Here is a 12,519-nt window from a genome sequence, read left to right on the forward strand (position 1 = left end):
ACTGTCCCCATCTTCGCAACAGTCCTAAGTGACAGCTATGGAGATGCAGGGCAGAAACTGAGGCTGAGAGTCTCTGACTTGCTCCAAGTTCTAGATGGGGGTCGCAGAGGCCTGACTGTGAAGTGTCCCCCACCAGGCGCCACTGCTGGTGAGAGACGCCTGGGGGCCAGCTCAGTAACACACACACCCCAGGATGCACATGGTGTATACAGGAACCCCAGACACCGGGCACCAGCTAGCCCTTTGGTATTGAGTGAGGCTGTGTTTGTGGACTGGCCTTTAGGAGGAATGGTCATGGAGGGTTGTCCCAGCTGCCTGGTCACCCCGCAGCTGCTAAAGGGCTTTGAGCTGAGGTGAATGTGCCTGTGTCAGAAACCTCCCCCACTGGACAGACAGGAGTCTGAAGAGGACACCACCTTCTCTCAGACGACGATGCTCTCTCTTCCTTTCCCAGGACACAGCCCCTCCCGTGCCGGCTCGTCCCTCGGAGGTGTGTCCACAAGGGAGCTTGTGGGGCATCGGACACGGAGTCACAGAGCTGGAAGAGACCTGGGAGGTTATCCGGAGCAGTGATTTTCAGACGAGTCTTCAGCAGAGGAAACTTTACCCAAGCAAAGTCTTACAGGGATGCTGTAGCAGGTGTTCTTGATGCCGCTCATGTCCCCTCAGCACCCCCGGGGGTCACCTGCAGCAGCGTCCAGATGCTCCCGAGGCTCTGATGGGCCAGACCTAGGTCACGTACAGTTTTTGGAATTAAAGGAGCGGGTCAGTCCCAGCTCCACATCCTGAGAACGAGGGGAGGGGTGGGTTCCTCAGGGCATCAGAGGGTGTTACAGGAAGAAGAGTTAAGTGCATGCTCATCAGGCAAGGACCATCAACGGCGATTCGAGCGGTGTTTCTCCAACTTTCACGTGCATACAACCACCTGGGGACCTTGTTAGATGTGGATTCCTGGGGCTCACACTTGCAGATTTTAATTCGGGGGATTTGGTGTAGGCCCTCGCATCCGTATTTCTAAGAAAGCTGATGTCACCGGTGCCTGGCCATTGTGCTATGGTGCTCAGTGACTCAGCTGCTGCGTGGGACAGCACAGCTTTAGTCGCAGCAGGCCAGTGCTGTCCTCCATACCTTCCCCATTCTCCTCCTCTTGCAGAATAATGCAGGTGTCACTTGGATGCTGAGCAGAGATAGTATCAGGCCCGGCAGAGGCTTAGCTGCCCTGGTGGTGGCGGTGGCTGCGGAAGCTCAGGCTGAAGGATGGCAACCGGCTTGTTCTGCGATCAGTTCTCCGTCTGGATGGCTCTGTGCAACGTGTGAGTCATCGTGGGGGCGGGGAGGCAGGGTGGGCGAGGTTCTCTATTCTGAGGCCTCCTTGAGGGCCTGGGTGTGTGACAGTGGAGGGGCGGACTGACAGCGGAGGGCCGGATGCTGAGGGAATAGGGAGGGATGTGTCTGGATTCACAAAAATAGACCCGGATCTGTGGGCTGGTTACAAAAACTCAAAATGCCATTTCCCTGGGCGGGAGAGGAGCCGGTGAGGAAGATGTTGAAGAGCCACATGCTTTTGTGATTAAAATACTTGGGGAAGTTAATGAAGACCAGGGCGCCGGGAAGTGTCAGGATCTGGGGCTCTTTTTGACTTGGATAGTCATCTCGATTTTCCAGAGTTGTGTCGGAAGAGCCATTTTATTTCCCCGGGTCACACATCTGTTTTCAGGACTTCCCACTTGATTCGAACACTTAAGAATATTTGCCTCATGCACAATCTTCCATCGGCTTCTAAAATGTACAGGTGTGTGATCTTTGAGAAGCTGCTGGTCAAACGCTCTCTCACAGGACGGCGTCACAGGCTCCCTCTGTTAGGAAGAGCGCATTTCCCCGCACCCCTGGGGACTGCGAGCTCAACTGGGTTTGAACCCCATCTTGTCCTTGCCGGGCCTCTGCACCTCCGTTCCCTGACCTCAGAGTCCTCTTCCACCGCGTGTGGAAAATGATAGTTCTCGCCCTGCCGAGATGCTGGGAGGGTCAAACCAACAATGCAGGTCCTGTGCTTAGCACAATGCCTGGCACAGGCCGTCACCGTCCGCTCTCTGCAGGACCCACCAGCGCTTCTGCGTTCAGAGCCAAGGCTGCCCGGGGCAGATCTGCTCACTTACCAAACTGCCGTATGTTTAATCCGACAGTGCAACAGGACAGGTGTGGACTATGACAGAGAAGATGGACTTGGCCACAGCTCCTTAGGGAGTTGGTGGCAGAGCTCAAGACAAACCTAGAATTTCTATTTTCCAGTGATTATGTAGCGGGGTCTTCCGCATCCAGGAACCAGTGTCGAAAATTTCAGAAAGCGCAGAGAGGAAGCGGATAAGGCAGGTTTGAATATCCACCACAGAGCAAACCCAGCGGCCTGATATAAAAAGGCAAGGAGGAAACCCTCAGAAATGAGTACCAGACCTTCAACAGAATGGGCTGATACATAGTCACACAAAATGCTTACAGTGACGAGGGGTTCGACATGGGAAAACACTTTTGATCCAAGTCCAGTGAAAGAAAAGCAGGAAATAAAACTGCACATAATTTAATGCTAAAAATTAGAAAAAATTATACACATAAACCAAAATGCTTTAAACCAGATGTTACGTTTGTCTGTCTCTTTTGGATAATAGTTTTTTCTTGATGCTCTGGCGTATTTACTACCACGAACACTTGCTACTTTCATAATTAGGAAAAACAAGGAAGGTTATGGAAGATTTCCCGGCTCCGCTTTCCACCAGGGAGCCTGTAGCTCATTCTCGTCTCTCTCACCCTTGCAGGACTCCTGGTGGCTTCAAAGCCTCCTTTGTTTACAAAAGGATGATGATGTGGGGTGTCCAGGGAGACAGACTGGAAGAGAACAAAGTGAGACATGTTTTACTGAAGACGCTAACCAGAGTCAAGACACTCTCACAAACAAAAGCCTGCGATGAATTTCGTGGATGGCTGTTCCGTCAGTGTGAGTCGGGTAATTGGCCAGTGGGAATGTTAGCAAGGACGGCGGACGGTAGACTTCTTTATCTGTCTCTACGAGGAAGAGATTACAAAGAAAGTCCATGATGAGGAGGAATTTTATTGAGTCGGGGATGGGTTAACTCAGTCTGTCAGGAGCCTGATGAGGTCAGAGGCAGGGGTTTGTCTCTCCTCCTTATCCCACCGTCTTCTGACCACCTTCTCTCCAGATCCGGCCTACTGTCTGCCTCTGCTCTCCCAGGCCTCAGGGCCTGGCCCATGGCTATCTTCCCAGACCTGGTTATTCTGTCTTGCTCTCCCAATTGAAGTTCTTTTGTCTTTTGGGTCTGGCCGTTCCTCTCTGTGCAGCCACTTTGGGTCTGTCCGTCGTCCCCACATTTATCTGTTGCATCTGATCCTGCATTTGACCTTTGGCCTGTCCCTCAGGTCCCTGCCCTGCAGCTTTGGTACCGTTAGCATTGCTGCTTTCCCACATCCAATCTTAGGGTCAGCGCCCGGCTCCTGGCTGCTCGGGAGAGGCGGCTGGACGTCACCGCCGTTTGACTATTCTCTGTGCCACGACCGCAGAATTTCCGTGACTGTTACTCTTGACAGTCATTCCACAGCCGTCAGAACACAGAATGCTGAGGACAGATCCTGACGGGTCAGGGCAGGCCCACCCTGTGGCCTAGCTCTGCCACTTCTTGGTTATGAAACTTTGGGCAAGTTACTTAATTTCTCTTAGCCTCGGTTTCCTCCTCTGATAATAATAGTTACCCAATAAGGTGAGTTATCACACTCAAAGTGCATCTAACTCATCTGGCACATAGTTGCACTTAATTAATGTTGGTTGTTACTATGTTATTATTTTTCTATAAAAGTGACCTAACCTGTCACGTGTTCAGAGCATGGGCTCCGGAGTCAGACAGACATTTAAACTGCTCTTTTGACCACGGCTCCCTGTGGCACAGCTGTGTGCTTCCGTTTCTTCTTCTATAAAATGGGATGATCAAGAGCACCGGCTCCCGGCCTTGCCGTAGGGGCTGCATGAAATAACGCACAGGAAGCACTTGCAAGGTGCCTGGTCCGAAGCGCTGCAAAGCGTGCCCTGTCGTTCGTGTTACAGACGGTGGACGGTCTCGCCAGTTCTCCTAGGAAGGCTGACCATGAAATTATTACTTGTTATCATTATCTTGATAACATTTCAGCGCCGACCTTTGAATTCTAAAGCCTTCATGGCTGAGCTGAAGACTCATAACAGCCTGAGAGCGAGATTACGGCCAGAATTGGCAAGCCAGCTTTCCCATCGTCCAGGAGAATGAGCTCATTTTGTCCTAAACCAGATTCTGTTTGTCTCGGGTGCACATGAGCTGAAACCAAGGGGCCTCTGAGCGGGTGAACCTGGCGGCTAACGGCGGCTGTTTGGGTGGATGCGTGGATCGTGGTGTTAGAGGTCTAGTCTCTTTGCTTCACATAATGCAGAGTAAAAGTGAGAGTCCTTTCAGAAAGTTATCTTTTGTTCGAGACTACAAAAGTGACTCAACATCATTCTGGGAATCGCTAGGAACAGGAAAATATGACCTCATGGAGTCAGCGAGGGGTGGCCAGCCATCTCCTAGAGAAGGCCAGCCTTTGACGTCGTTGTGAGCCCTCCCTGGTTTAGCACGACCGTACTGCTGGAGGAGGAAACTGTCCTCCTCCTCGAAGGAGTACGCTTTGTGGAAGGGGAGTCTTGTCCTTGCTTCAGTCAACCACACGTGAACTTGTGTTTCCTAAGATCCTCCGGAGTGAGCTCTACCTGTCAGAAACGTCGTGACTGGATTCTGGATTGGCCAAAACAAGTCCCTCCACTACTAATGCGATCCCAGAGTTGCTTTGTACATGAAATGGGGCTTTTACATCAGACAGTAAAAAGATTTTATATCTGCTGGCTCATTAATGATGACTGGGCTTTATGAACCAGGTACCAGACGCTTTTCTAAGAAGAAATAAGCACCAAGGGATCCAGTGACCAGGGCTAAGCTCCGAGTTCGTCAGTGGCGACTCTCCCATCAGACTGAGACGTCCCTTTCCATCTAGAAGCAGCCCTGCAGGCGAAGCCTGTGAACACAGCAGCTCAGTGCAGAGCAGCCGCTGTTCCTGACCGCAGATCTGCAGGGGGTCAATGAGATGATTAAAAAGGAGGCGATCACCCCAAACCAAGGAAAAACACAAGCTCAGCAGCTCTCCTCAACAACAGAGCAGGTTGCTTGGCAGAGACGGTTCAGTAAAAGTGGAGAGTGTGCTTTTGTAAAATAGCAATGTAAGGCCTCGTGTGGACGCTGCAGTCCGTGTTCTGGATGCTCCCCAACGATGATGGTCAGATAGTGTTTGTTAAACTCGCACGTCCGTCTGTGCTAAGGTGCGTGTGGCACCCATCAGTCTAAACTGAAGGCGCCTTCCCTCACGCTGCAGCGTGCTCACAGACTGCTGCAGACGCCCCACCTGGGGCTCGGATCCGGTGGGTCTCAGGTCACTCTGGGAATCTTCATTTTTCTTAAAGAATCAAACCAGGTGGTTCTGATGTGCATGGTCTGCAGGCTGCGCTTTCAGAAACACTGGATTTAGCAAACACAGTCAATTATAAATCAGTTCAGAACGCTACACCTTACAAAAGGAGGAAGACTAATAGATCAACCACATAGTTATGTAACAGTTCCATGAGAAAGCCAATATATTTAAAGGCTGTCTAAACTCTGTGTTTTTAAAAACTTGCAGGTGAGTGTTTAAAGGACCTAATCATCCCTTATAAAAGGCAAGAAAGTGAACCAACGCTGGCTATCTTGTTTAGTAAATGATATCACTCAATGTTGTGCATGTTAATATGGACGTAGTGGTAGTCCCGTGCTTCTCTCCGCGGATGGAAGCGTATCAGAATCACCCGGGAGCCTCTAACAACCTGGGCCCTGGGTCCCTGCTCCAGAGATGACCCGATTGTCCCAGCTGGGGCCCAGGTGTGGGCATGTTTCTAAAGCTGCTGAGGTGATTCTGATGTGCAGGTAGGGGCGAGAGCCAGTGTCCACCTCCTGTGCCTATCCCCACTCTCACACACAGACACACAGACACACAGACACAGACACACACTTTTCAACAGCAGTCTGTCCCCTGAGCCTAGGCCTGGCCTCAAAATGCTTCTGAACAGAGCACTCACCCACCACCAATGCTTCACACCAGGCACTTGAGTTGGAGTCTATTTGCCTGCTCTGGTGTAGTAAAAAAAGTAGGGTCTTTGGACTCAGAATTTACTTTGAGTACCAGCTTGGCCCATTCCTAGCCGTGTGGTCTTGGACAAGTTACTTAAGTTCCTGAATCTCAGTTCCCCCTTAAGTTAAAAAAAAAACAAATACCCATCTTGTACTTTTTTGTAAGGGGAGGGACAAGGAATGTGCCTGGCACATGGTAGGCCCTTAATAGCGGTAGCCAGAATTATGGGTTATCTGTAAAGTCAGTGGGGGGGAATATGATTGTCAATGGCCTTGAGGTAGAAATATAAAAATAGGTAAGACTTCAACATGGAGCCTTGCAAGGCCTCATCCAGTAAGAACCCTGGCTGTGTGGAATCTATATTTTACAAGGAAGTTTCGAGCTGTGGATGAAATAAATGGGACGCACCAAATCACGAGTGCACTGCACGACCTGCTGACTGCATGTGGAGCAAATGCTTGTATGACAGAGCAGCTCTCTGCTCCGCGATGTTGGCAATTAGTCCCTGGATTGAGAGCAGCAGGAAACAACAGGGGTGAGAGGTGCTTGCTGCCAGAGCCTGCCAGTGGCAGCAGAGGGGGAGAGGTCTCTCCCACCCCCTCCCCCACCTCCCTGCCCAAACGGTCATCTTCCCGAGGTGTGTTCTTATGATGGTGGTGCCCATGTCATCAATCGGAACATGGAGGTCAGAGAAGGTCAGCATCCCTCGCAGGAGCCGTGGAGCTAAGATCTGGGGAACCTGAGCTCTGTGTCCCGTTCTAGCCATGGTCATCAAGACTCCTTGACCCAAATCTATCCATCCATCAATACTTCCAGCAGAGCAGGTATGCAATACTCTCATGTCCTGTGGTCACCTGGATTTCTGAAATAATCTGTAAGCAACAGTCCACCCCCATTAAATGAGAGCCTGGAGCCTTCCCTGTCAGTTACGTTTAGTTTGCCTGGAGAATTATAGAGGGTCAGGCAGCTGTACGCTAGTAAGCAGTGGTTATTTGTGGGTATTCATTAATTTACTTTGATTTTCCCAAGGTAAGGAATGAGGAGATTCAAATTCAGTCTTTATTAATTACCCTTCCCTGGGAGAAACCTCATAAAGTCACACTTCAGGTCCTTTAACAGAACTGCTGTCAGTGGCAGGGAACACAGAACCCTGTGGACAGAAAGTGAAATAAACACAGCATCTTTACATGCTATGTGCCACAGAAGCAAGAGAAATTCTCACAGAGCGGAAGTAAGTTTGGATAAATAGCTAAGCGTGCACTGCGATAGCTCTTCTTTGAATGGACTAGTGGATCACGGGCTGCGTGGTCCAAAGTTTAAGAGATGATATGGTCCAGGCAATGAATAGGATTAAGTATTCAGTGACACCCAGAGAAACATCAAAGAGAGTCAGACCAGAGATCTCAGAACACCAAATAAACCTGCACACCTATCTGCTTCCTTCAGGCTCTGAAATGCATGGGTCACACCACCTGACAAATATTAACAATGGCTTCTAAGACCATTTCTGCCTGGACTCCCATGTCCTGGCAGTTGGATTGGGGATAGGTGGAGAGAGGTATGTGAGGCCTAATTGGAAATGCTTAATCAAAAATGTGCCTAGAAATTTCAATGTATTTAGAATAATACTTTGCTCATTAGGAAATCAATCAAGTGGGGACAATTATATCCTCAAGTCTTTAAGAATTCTTTAGAGAAAACATGGCTAAATAATGGCTATCTTAAGTTGCAAAAACAGAAGCCAGGAAGTGCTATGTTTGAACATTTAACCTATAAATTCTAAGGAAACTAAAAGAAACCAAAAGAGAGTTGGTAATGAATTCACCGAAGATACAGACACTGTTCTAGAAGTGGGTTACGAATCCTCCAATTAGGGGCATCAAGAGGCAAGCAGGTTATGGCTTTCTGGGTCTTTTGTTTCCTTTTCTACTTGTCTTTGTTATTTTATTTGGGTTGGTATATTTTACTATTTCCAATATTGGATTGTTTCTCAATTCTTTGTAACTTTTTAGTGAAACTAATCCATCAGATTGTAATTCGATTTGGGAAATAAATAGACAATAAAATATTTCTGAAACATCTTAATAGCAAGATCTTTTTTTGGTTGGGGAGGGAGTGTTAGTAAACGCAGGAATAGATTACATGTTGCTGGTCCTAAGATACCCTCTTAGAGTTTACTATGTGTCTCTTTGTGTTTAAAATTTTGAATTTTCTTTGTTTGCAAAAACTAATTGACAATGGAAATTTCTTTTAAACATTCCCGTATGCATTTCTGCCCCATAATTAAATCAACTGCCAATGTTATGTTCCAGTACATAAATCAGATTTGCTCCTTTCTCAAGCAACTCGCAAAACGTCTATAAAGCAATAATTGGAAAGAAAATGCTGGCCAAATCATTGTTCGCAAAATAAGATCTGGTGAATGTCAAGTTGTTCAGATAATCCCGTAGCTGGGAACCAGTGCTTTGGCTGCAGGCACCTCAGATTTCGCTGGAACATGTCAGGCCTCTAACGTTTGCAAACGTTTTACCCGTCTTCGACTTGCCTGACTTCTGGGTTAGGTGGGCGGCCAGCATGTTCCATCCTAAGCACAGTCATTCTTGGTAGCTCTGTGGCGCTCAAGGAATAACCTGATAATTATGACCAGAAGAGAAGGAGTAGAGACTTTTGAGTCCTCAGGTTTTAAAAAGCCACGTTTGGAAAGAGGACGTGTTCTAGGGCGATTCTTGAGCCTGGACTAGCTGTTCCCGAGCTGCTGCCGTGCTGGCCAGCCCCTGTCCACGGGTGCGGGGGACAGGGGGCCTGTTCCTGGATGGTTTGCTCTCACGGATGCCCCTTTCCCAGTTGATCAGCCCATAATAGAAACAACTTCACAAACAGACGGAGGATTACGCTTGTGATAACCAGAAGAGGTGAAAAACAGGCTCACCCCTCCCGTCTGTCGGCTGAATTAGGTTATTTTACTGGGCTCCTTGGCCATCCTTTTGTGGTTTCGTCGCATCTCCATTTAAAAGCCTGCACACCCCCTATTAGTTACCGTGGATGTCATCTTAATCTACACCGCCTCACAAACTGGAAGCCTGTGGTCTCTGCCACCTCCCCTCCCTTCAGCTGTTGTCCTGTGGATCCTGAAGGCTGTCTGTCTCTCAGATTCCTCCCTGGCCCTCTGTCCCCACTGGTTCAGACTGAGCGGCGCGAACCTGGGTTTGTGCGTTGTCTCCAGCCTTCCGTTTCCTGCTGTCTCTGCGCTGGCCCTCGCGGGAGTTGTGTCTCAGCCCTGGTGGAAGGCTTCCAGGACTGCCCTCCTCAGCCTTCTGTCCTGCGGGCCAGCTCTTCTCCTGGCACTCCCGTTTTCCTGTCTGTGCAGGCCTCAAAGCATGGGGCACTTTGGAAGGAATGCGAGTGTTGGGGCAGACAGGGTTCTAATTCTGACTCGGCCCCCTGCTCCTTGAGTAATCCTGGGACAGTGATTTACTCTGTTTCACAGGGTGTCCGGGGCGCTGGGGGTGGGAGGGGTCTATGGTGAACAGAACAGATGCGGTGCCTGCTTCTGTGGAGCGTCTGGTTGAGTGGAATCTCTGAGTACTCAGGGGTAGCGTGTTTCTAATGGGCAAACCGTGTCAGAGACAGTCAGCTGCCCACCAAGCAACCATCGTCCCCATCTCCTAGGTGGCAGTGTGTTCTGCTGAAAAGATCACAGCCCCCAAATTCCCTTACTGCTTGAGGTGGTCAATGGGATTGTCGACGAAAATAATCCATAACCAATCTATAAATGAAAATTTGGGTGAGTTTATTCTGAGCTTAAATCTGAGGATATTAACCTGGAGCCTTTCTTCCCGAAGGAAGAAAGGGCACCAAAGAAGTGGGGTGCACAGACTGGTTATATACCACCAGAGAGGATGTTTCACATAGGATTGAAATGTCCCTTTTACAATAGTCGCGAGACTGCTCTGTGGGCACAGTGATTGATGGACACAGCAGGTAGGTCTTCTGTCTCAGTGAACCCCACAGGGTGGCAGTCTGTTGTCTCCAGCTGAGTGGTCACAGGTGAGCTGGGTGGTCAAAGGTGAGTGCAGCAATCAGTTCCTAGCCTAAGGAAAGATGCTTATCCCTAAGGAAATGCCAATGTAGGGGGAAGTTGCACCTTTATCTCAAGGGCATTTGTTCTGGCCATAGGAAATGTCTAAGCAGATATACAATGCGTGCTCAATAGCCAGTCAGGCCCTTTTGGAAAAAACAGAGTCAGGCCGAATTAGGTTTATACCAAATGGCTTCCTCATATACTCCAATATATCCTATTGCTTGCCATTTTTATTTGTCAGGATGTAGTTGAAAGTCATTGAGTGGGGCTTCTGGGAAAACTGTTTAAAACAGGGCTGACTAAATGGGGAAACACATTTTCTCCTTTTTCTTCCTGGCTAGAATGCAGATATGATAGCTGGAGTTCCAGCAGCTACCTTGAGCAATGAGGCAGCTTTGAGGATGGAAGCCTTTAGCTGAGGAAGGTTGAGCCCAAAGATAGAAGACAACCAGCTTACTGATGACTATGGAGCCTCCACACCAGCCAGGGGTTGCCTGTCTTGGGACTTCTATGGGAAAGAAAAATACAGTAAGCCTCTATCTCATTCAAGTTTCCTTGAGCTGAGTTTTCTGTTCTGTGTAGTTGAGACTAAGCCCAACTTACACACGGTTTATACACAGTCACCACCTAAATGCTGGATTTGGAAACTCATGACTCTAGAGGATAAGTAACAATGTTCTACCATCATTTAAATAATCACAGTGATGATGATGACATCTAATACTAAGGCAATAGCTACGTAAATAAATCTACCTTAGACCCACCCTCAAATCATCTCTAAATTGAGGACATAGTTATGGTAATGTAGTTCCTCCCTGCTTCAAATTGATCTTAGTTTTCTCCATGTAAATTGCAATTTTTCATGTTTATTTCAACTTCAGAATATGGTCCAGGAATGCCAAATACTTGACATACATGCCTCCACTTTCCGATCCTGTGTCCATGCCAGACGTTAATCACTGATGATGGTGTGTTCTCTGTCTCAGCCTCTTTTCAATAACCTTTGCAACATGATGCTAGGCAGCTTCTCCATTGGATCAGGATGGGCAGCAGACATGCATTTATTGTAAGCCACTTTCGATAACTTTTAAAATGTTGAGTGGGGTTGAATATGATAAACTAAATATTTTTCTCCAAATTGAAATATTGAGGAGTTTTCTTTGAGTATCATAAACTAAATAAACTTCCAGTTCATTGAACAGGCACTAATTTCATATCTTAGGTTTTAAGGAAAGGCAAAACAGGGGCGTGTTTTGCTTACAGGAGCGCTGGCGTGAGTGTAGAACAGTGAGCTTTGTGAGTTGGCCTGATCCATTAGGCACCCACTGCTCACACAGCGTTACATAATGAAGGTGTAGGGAGAGGGTGGGAAAGGTAACGGTCCCTTCTCTCCATAGATTTTTAATCTAGTGAGAGATCGAGGATAAATCCAAAATTTTAAATGTATAGATATCAACAGTAACAGCTTATGGTTTGCAGAAGATCTTCAGGGAAGAGAAACTTAAATTTCTAAGCCTTCCTCTGTCACAAGCATCGAAATAATAATGGCTAACACCTCACAAGGACTTGGTGTGTTGGCCCCACGCACTATAGCTTTTCTATGGCTCATCCAGATGCCCCCTTTCCCAGGACTGCCCTCTAGACACACAAAGGTGTACCTGCAGTGCCTTGTCCCCCTACATGACCGTTGGGGCCTCTCCCCATCCCACCATGATTGGTTGACCCATTTCGTTGACCTGATCCAATGAAATGCTCTCTCCCCGGAATCTGCATGGGGAATGAAGAGGCCATGGAAACAGAGACACCTACCCATGTGTTCCAGAAAGAAGAGGCACGCCTGTGGTGCCTGGGATCCCAGAGTGGTCCTGGTTCCCGCTCTCTCAGGGGTTCACCAAGCTTGGAGTCTGTAAGAACTGTGGTGAGGTCTGTATGTGATGAGAACATTTTAATGCACTCTTTCTTCACTTCTGCCTTGAGCACTGAGATACCCCAGTATTTCAATAAATACTGTATTTCTCTTTCCCTCTTTCTTTGGCTTCTTCCCTCCTTCTCTCACTCCCTTTCTCTCCCTCTCTTCTCTCCCTCCCTTCCCTTTCTTTGGTTTAAGCTAGCCAGAATCAGATGCTATCATTTGCAACAAAAGAACTTTTCCTGCAGCTGGCACCGTGGCCGAGTGGTTAAGTTTGCGTTCTCTGCTTCGGCCGCCCAGGACT

This window comes from Equus przewalskii, chromosome 13 (genome assembly GCF_037783145.1).
Source record: "Equus przewalskii isolate Varuska chromosome 13, EquPr2, whole genome shotgun sequence".
NCBI lineage: Eukaryota > Metazoa > Chordata > Mammalia > Perissodactyla > Equidae > Equus > Equus przewalskii.